The following is a 7868-nucleotide window of genomic DNA, read 5'->3' as shown; positions in this document are numbered from 1 at the left end:
TGAAATAATTGTCCACAAATAATAAGAGTAGTTTATCAGAAAAATTGCAAATTATTTACCAAAACAAAAACACACAGAATTGAGTCTGGCAGTAGAATAAATATATTTTTTAAATAAGATAAAGAACATAAAAATAACTGGATAAGTAGGTCATTGAAGCCACTTTTATCTCCTGGCACACTGCTACCTACTCCCTAAATTGCATTAGATTTAATATAGTAGAAATATTAAAAGTTGTTTAAGATTCCTAAGAAGAAACTACAACACGAAGATTAATCTGATACAAATATGCAGGATGGAATAACAGGAAGTGGGAGTGGGAGGGAGGGGTGTCTTGGGAGAACTATAGTAAGAGGATTATTGCAGGAGTCCAAACTTCCACTGATGAAGACATGGATTGAAATGAAGCACGTATGTGCTTACAGTTAACAACAACAACAAGAAAAGGCTGGAGAAAACAGCGGTAAGAGCACTTTGAGATAAATATGAAGACTAAATATACAGTTAACAACAACAACAAGAAAAGGCTGGAGAAAACAGAGGTGAGAGCACGATGAGATAAATATGAAGACTAATTATAATGTAAAATTTGAGTTATGCCTGTAGATAAACCTCTCAATCTTATTAATCAAAAGAGCTTCAGGTAGTATGGGATAATGTAGCTAATTAAATGCTGTATTTATATTTTCTGTCTCTTAAATTTCAAGCAAGAAACACACGAAGCTAAGATAGCTCTATGTCCCCTTTGCCACTTTCACTAGATTTCACCTGTGTCTATGCCTGGACGCCGGAGGTGGGGGCAAGAAGCAGGCCTCGCTGGTGTGGCTTGGCTCTGGCAAGAAGACGGCTGCTTGGACAGGTGATGCTGGTCATTCCCAGACTAGCAGCTCATTAGGAGAAAGAGGGAGAGACAGATGGGCCCCACTGGTCAGCTCTGGTTGCTGAATTTAATGTATTCACTGGTGAAAAAGAGAAAAAGTAACAGTGGCCTAACAGTTAACACATAGGCCAAGAATACGAGACTGTCAGACTGCACAATGCTATTAATTTTGAAAGTGGGAGCATAATTGGCTACCACTTACCACCTGTGGTTGATGTTAGTGCTTCAATAAAGGAGAAGAAAGATAATCTGAGGCTAGTGATTTTAGAGACTTAGCAGCTTCCAGCTGAGTCTCTTAAAGACAGTGTTGACAATTTTATTATAAACCTCTCCTAGAGGGGTTTCTCACTTTCATCTATAATTTGTCATCTCCTTGCACTCATGTGACTAATACTTTGCTTAAATCACTTTTGCCGTATTTGAAAAACGGAGAACCCAAAAGTGGCTTTTTTAGTGTAGCTGAGATCACATGCGTGTTTCTTTCTTTGCATTATTCTAATATAAAAGCAGTGGCAGAAAGCAGGAAAGAGAGTCTGAGAGTGATTTCAGCTGCTCTTCACCCATTTACTTGTTTTATGAGAATAAGCCTTCAACAGTGTGAAAGAACTTTTTATAAGAATTTTAAGGTTCTGTATGGTATAATTTCTCCTCTCTGTGACTCTCACTGATGTCACACTCATACTTCTCTGGCATGACAGAAAGGGGATCATGACCTTCTTTCTGCCAGCCATAATGAAGCCAAGATCATTGTATATAACTAAATGTACTACAGAAAGAGTAAGATTTAATCTAACATTAAAACACTCACCTTTCATGGAAAGTAATGATTCATGTCACATAAAGTTCAGAGGGGCAGTAGGTCCAGGGTAAAACTGAATTCCAAACATCTTTTACAAATTATTTGATCATTGAATAACTAGTTCTATTCCTGAACAAACTGTTCTTTCTTCTATTTCTCTGCCTTTGCTCAGGATGTACCCTTTGATTGAAAAAGTGTCTCACACCTTACTCCCTTCTCCCTAAGTTACCCTTCTCAACCAAACAAAAAGGAAAAACTAGCACACAGTAAGCATTATGTAAATATCAGCTACTAATTCATCATTATTATCTTTAAGGATTGTTTAAAACATTATACATAATAGACATAAAATGCCTGCATAGTTGGTCTCCCACAAAAGAAATGCTTACTAAGTGGTTATTATTATTAGCATGTAATTAAGACTTCTTTCCATGTCTGTCTCCCTAGCAGTTAGGTACTTAAGGGTGTGCATGATACCTTCATGTATTCATTTAACAAATATTTGTTAAACATCTGAAATGTGCATGGCGTTGTGATGTGTATCAGTGGAGATACTTGGAGGACCAGCTAGTTAGGGTTTCAGAATTTCCTCAACTACCTGCCTGAGTTATTAGTACCCCTGTCATTTTTTGTATTTCCTATCACCAGGCACTTTTCACACTTTATTTAAAATATCTAACTGTCATGTGGAGTCAGAGAATGCTTTCCTTGCCTTATTAATTATTGTGCCAATTTCATAAATATGAATTGATCAACTTATTAAGCCTTCTGCTTTTATGTCTAGAAATCATCATTGTATCTATAAAACATTAACATGTTCATGAAAATTTTCTCCTATAGTTATTAGCCTTAGTTTACAAATTATCAAATTTTTGAACTAGCGGATTATATATGTTATTTTTGTTAACTAATTTTCAACAACTCACATACATGATTGGTTAAATACTGAAAATATATTTTGTGTATATAGCCTTTTATGTTTTCCAGAATACAAAAAGAAAGATAGGAAGTTATATGAAGATATTATTTCCAGGTTGCGATGTGAGATACTTTTTTCAGTTCAAGATCTAAGTCATTTGGAAGATAACAGTAAAGTAAAATCATAAACTCCAAATTATCATTTGCTAGGTGAGACTTCTCAGGGATCTCTGGATAAAAAATTAAGTGGACCTTCAATCCAGGTTTCTTTTATCAGGGTCAACAGCCCCTAATTTTCATCATAACACTCAGACTAAACCTACTCAAGCAACTTTTCAGCTTAGAGAATAAGTAATTGCTATATATTCATCTTAAACTCTACTCACATTTTTAATGGAGAAGGGAAGTTACAATTCCACGCTAATTGCAGTCACTGAAAGTAAAAGACGAACTTTTTAGTATCTTTATTTTATCCTCAACCTCTATACCAAAGCTACTTTTTAAAACAGGAGATTTGAATGGCTTTCAGAGAAAGAAATTTATATCAGAGTCTTAAGCTGCCAAAATAGATGCAAGCAAAGAAGACATGTCTCTACATCAGCAGAAATTCTGCACATATTAAAAGATAGGTAAAAATTAACAATCTTACAGTAATTAATTTCAACTTTTGTTAGTTGATATAATAAATAACATCATTATATGCATGTAATCTTCTTCAACAATAGAACCTATTTCAAAGACATTTAAGATACAGAAATAGTTTTAGCTTTTAAATCCTCTTAAGAATTTTCTAAAATTCATCTATATGTTCTGCTCACACTTTCTCTCCATTAAGACAAATCACATATTCTTTGATAATATCACATCATTTCCACTGACATACTAATGGATCCCACTGTGTGTTACAAGTTTATGGCTATATGATTCATTTCTATGATAATCTCGCTTTCATTAATATAATAGCTCCAAATGTAGTACATCAATTCCTGAGATATCCACATTCACATCCTAATGACTTTTTCATCCCGTAACGGGTTTTAAAAGAGAAGAGTCACATTATTCTGGAAAAAAAATAATAAACCTCACTAGGAGACTTAAAGACTTAAATCAGCTACATTACTAGTGTCCTCAGCAAAATGGTAATGATTCAAGAACGTAGTGATCCAAAAATTTGCATACATGCAGAACATTTCCTTAGCTCTCAAAGAACATAACAAAAAACTGACACTATGGAGAATAAAATTAAATTTTCAAAGTAATTCAGCACATATTGTTACCTATTCTAGATTTTAGTAATTGTACTATGAAGATACTCAGTCTGGTATTGGTGGGCCTGGGAAATTATAGGTGGGCTTCAAAGAGTAAGTCAGTCCCCTGATGGTATAGAAGTAATATGTTATATACGTGTATATTTATGGAGATAGTACACATCTTTCATCACATTCTAAAAATAGTCTTCATGATCAATACACATACAAATATATATAAAGACCTCATTGTCTGTCTACTTCTATAACATAAACTAGAAGAAAACAGACTGAGTGCTTAGACTGTAGGAAGTGATTCATATGTAAATAGACTATGGGAGGAAATGGAAATAGTACTTTTAGCCCTAATCATCTATATCAATATGAATATGGAATTTTATACCAATATGAATTTGGAATTTTAAAAAAGAGAATGATACAAAATTACAGTTTTGACTTAAGGCAGAAATATGAGTTAAAATTATAATACAGCAATAGACGATTATACCATTTTCATAAAAAACAGACCTGTTGATATTTTCATGGAAATAAGTTGGAGAGTCTGTGTTCAATGCTGAAAGTAAATAGAAGTAAAAATCTATGTAAAGAGGTTGAAGACATTTTTATCTTAAGAGTTGGCGTGGGGCCGGGCACGGTGGCTCACGCCTGTAATCCCAGCACTTTAGGAGGCCAAGGCGGGTGGATCACGAGGTCAGGAGTTCGAGAGCAGCCTGACCAACATGGCAAAACCCCGTCTCTACTAAAAATATAAAAATTAGCCAGGCGTGGTGGCACGCATCTGTAATCCCAGCTACTCAGGAGGCTAAGGCAGGAGAATTGCTTGAACACAGGGGGCGGAGGTTGCAGTGAGCCGAGATGGTGCCACTGCACTCCAGCCTGGGCGACAGAACGAGACTCCTTCTCAGGAAAAAAAAAAAAAGTTGGCATAATCATTCCTTTTCTTGTGGGATCTATCCTTGAGAAAAATATCCCACTTTGGGGAAAACCTATCTGAAGACCAAAACATGGGAGGAAAGAGATAAATTCATCCAAATAAGACAAAGAGATGGTTTTTAATCAGAGAGAAAAAGGAATACAAGAGGAGCAGGAGAAAGAACTTAGAGAGGGTGAAAAATTGAAAAAGTTTGGAAATAAAGGCCAATAAAACTTCCTGGTGGAAGAATAGGTAAATAAAATTAACCAAAAAAATGATGCGCAAGAGCAGATAGAAGTTTTTTGGGGATACACTTACATGATTTTGGTGATCCTTGTTAAAAAAAAAAAACCCCAGAATTTTAAATCTCTAATTAGGGAACAAATCTTTGGAGGAAACATGTAAATTGGGGCCCCTAAAGCCATAGCTTTATTAGTTTCATGGAAATTCAGGACAAGTCATGTCTAACATTCCATTTGAATTTCTTATATGCAGAACATCTACTAAAATTCATGTCTTCCATCATGCACCCATATGTTCATCGCAATGCTATTCACAATAGCAAAGACATGGAATCAACCTAGATGGCCATCAATGGTGGATTAAACAAAGAAAGTGCAGTACAAATACACCATGGAATACGATACAGCCATAAAAAATACATTTCCAACAACGTGGATACATCTGGAAACGTTTATCCTAAGCAAACTAACACAGGAACAGAAAACCAAATATCATATGCTCTCACTTCTAAGTGAGGGCTAAACATTGGGTCAGATGGATACAAAGACGGAACCAATAGACACCGGGGACTACAAAAGGGAGGAGAAGGGAGCAGGAAAGGGGTTGAAAAACTAACTTTTGGGTACTATGCTCACTAGCTGGGTGGGGAATTCATTCATACACCATTTCCCAGCATTGCATAATATACCTTTGTAACAAACCTGCACACGTACCCACTGATCCTGAAATAAAAGTTGAGACAAAAAGTTCATGTCTTCCTTACTAACAAGTTTATCTTCCTGGCAGACATTGAGGCATTGCATTAGACAGGAGATGCAAGGGTTCCGATTTTCATGGAGGTAATATAACATGATGGTTAGGATACCAGGGAGTCACTGCAGCCCTCATAAGTTACGTGATTTTTTTGTCAAGTTGCTTAATACTCTATGATTCTCTTTCCTCATACATAAGATGGGGATAATATAGGACCTACTTCATGAAGCTATTGTGAAGATAAAGTAAAATAATATTTAAACACTTGATATTGTGTATTAAAGCTAGTAAGTGATGAGTGAAGCTATTATTATTACCTGTACTACAACTATTTCCATCTCTATTACAAGCCAATGAACTTAACATTATAACAAGAAGGACCCTAATCCTGGGCAATATAATGGCAGCCCTTGGAAGACTAACTAGGATCTTCTATCTCTAACAATACATTTCCTTCTTAGAGAGACTGGAGCGATGGCACAGGGAAAGATGGAAGGCATAATATATCAGGAATTGAGGTTGAATTGCAAAGTTCAGGAATAATTATTGTGCTGGTTAAATGACATAGTACTTATTAATCTACTAGAGAGAGTTTCGTGAAAGGTTTCCAGAAATGTGCCACTCTACTCCACTCTTAGCCTTGAACTCTTTACTTTAAATGCTTGGATTAAGACAGAAAAAAAAAAAAACGATGTGCTCATATTCTAGGGTGAAATAAAGTCACTAGAATATGCACTCCTTGAGAGCAAGCACCTCACTTTCTTGTCTACCATGTGTATCTAATGCAGATGCTCAATAAATATTTTGTCAATGAATGAAAATCCAAAACAATTTTAGTCTGGATAAACTGAATATTTTTTTTAAAAAAAAAAGTGATAAATGTAACATTTTTGACATTTAATTTTATGGTAACTTGAGAGAGATAAGGCAATTGAGCTGAAGCACATGTTAGAAAGAAGAAAAAAAGGTTTTATTTGACACTGAACACCACTTATTCAATGTTATAATAAAATCCCCAAAGCTTCCTCAACCCTGGGCTCTATTAATGTCTGCTCTGTAACTAGGGACAAAAGACTGAGCTAAGCTACTCCCTAATGGTTCCAACTCTATGCAGTACATAAATTGCACTCAGTTCTCAAAATCGTATTTGAATAGAAAAAGAAGACACAGCAAAGTTACCAACAATCCAAATAATAAAGGGTCTATAAAACAAGTTAGGTAAGAAACGGTTAAGGAAATTATGGAGTGTATCCTGCAGAAGAGTATAAAATAGCATGCTACTCTTATATAAACTTGTGAAAGCCCAGACATCCGCATAGCTCCAGATTTAGAGAGATAGGATCAATAAATATAATCTATAGGAAAGCAGATTTGGAATCAATAAAAGGTAGAACAAATATTTCTAACAAGGAAATAATTCAAATCATAATGGTTTTGAGAGGTTGTAAGTTGTTTTCAATGAAGTTTCCAATCCTTACTTCCTTTATTTATTCATTCATTCAAGTAAATGTTTAGTGCCTCCCTACATGTTTGATATGATCTGTCTCTGTTTAACAGCAATTTTATTCCCTAATTCCTATTGATATTTTAGGTCTAAGCTTAAATTTTATTTCCTTAGACTTTTCCTGATCTCAAAATTTAAATAAAATCTCTCTCTCTTTCATCAGATTTACTGAAGTATAATTTACACACCATGAAATACACCCACTACCAGTGTAACAGTGAGTTTTATTAAATTAATATCTGTTTAAAAACAACATTCCAATTCTATTTTAAAACATTTCCAAAAAGTTCCAGCATGACGATTTGTTGGCAGTCTCCACTCCCAGCACCAGGCAACCACTGATCTGCTTTCTGTCTCTACGGTTCTGTCATATGTAGAAACTTACAGGTTGAATCATTACATACATAAGTATTCTTTCACTTAAGATGTTTCTGAGGTTCATAAATGTTACATGCACCAGTGTTTTGTTCCTTTTCATTTCCAGAAAATATTCCATTGTAAGGATATGCTTCATTTTGTTCACATATTCATCAGTTGGATATATTTGGATTGCTTTCAGTTTTGAGCTATTATGAACAATGCTACTATCC

General features: G+C 34.9%; 1 long non-coding RNA gene across 1 annotated transcript in view; it reads left to right on the top strand.

The window, feature by feature from the left end:
- The first annotated feature begins 430 nt into the window (after positions 1-430).
- The window catches only part of LOC129533079 (uncharacterized), a 106807-nt gene continuing 99369 nt past the window's right edge, over positions 431-7868 (top strand). The window contains exon 1 of the long non-coding RNA XR_008679108.1: positions 431-542. This is a non-coding gene — a long non-coding RNA (uncharacterized lncRNA). The remainder of the gene's footprint in view (positions 543-7868) is intronic.

This window comes from Gorilla gorilla, chromosome 3 (genome assembly GCF_029281585.2).
Source record: "Gorilla gorilla gorilla isolate KB3781 chromosome 3, NHGRI_mGorGor1-v2.1_pri, whole genome shotgun sequence".
Classification (NCBI taxonomy): Eukaryota; Metazoa; Chordata; class Mammalia; order Primates; family Hominidae; genus Gorilla; species Gorilla gorilla.
This window is presented reverse-complemented; position numbering and strand designations above follow the sequence as displayed.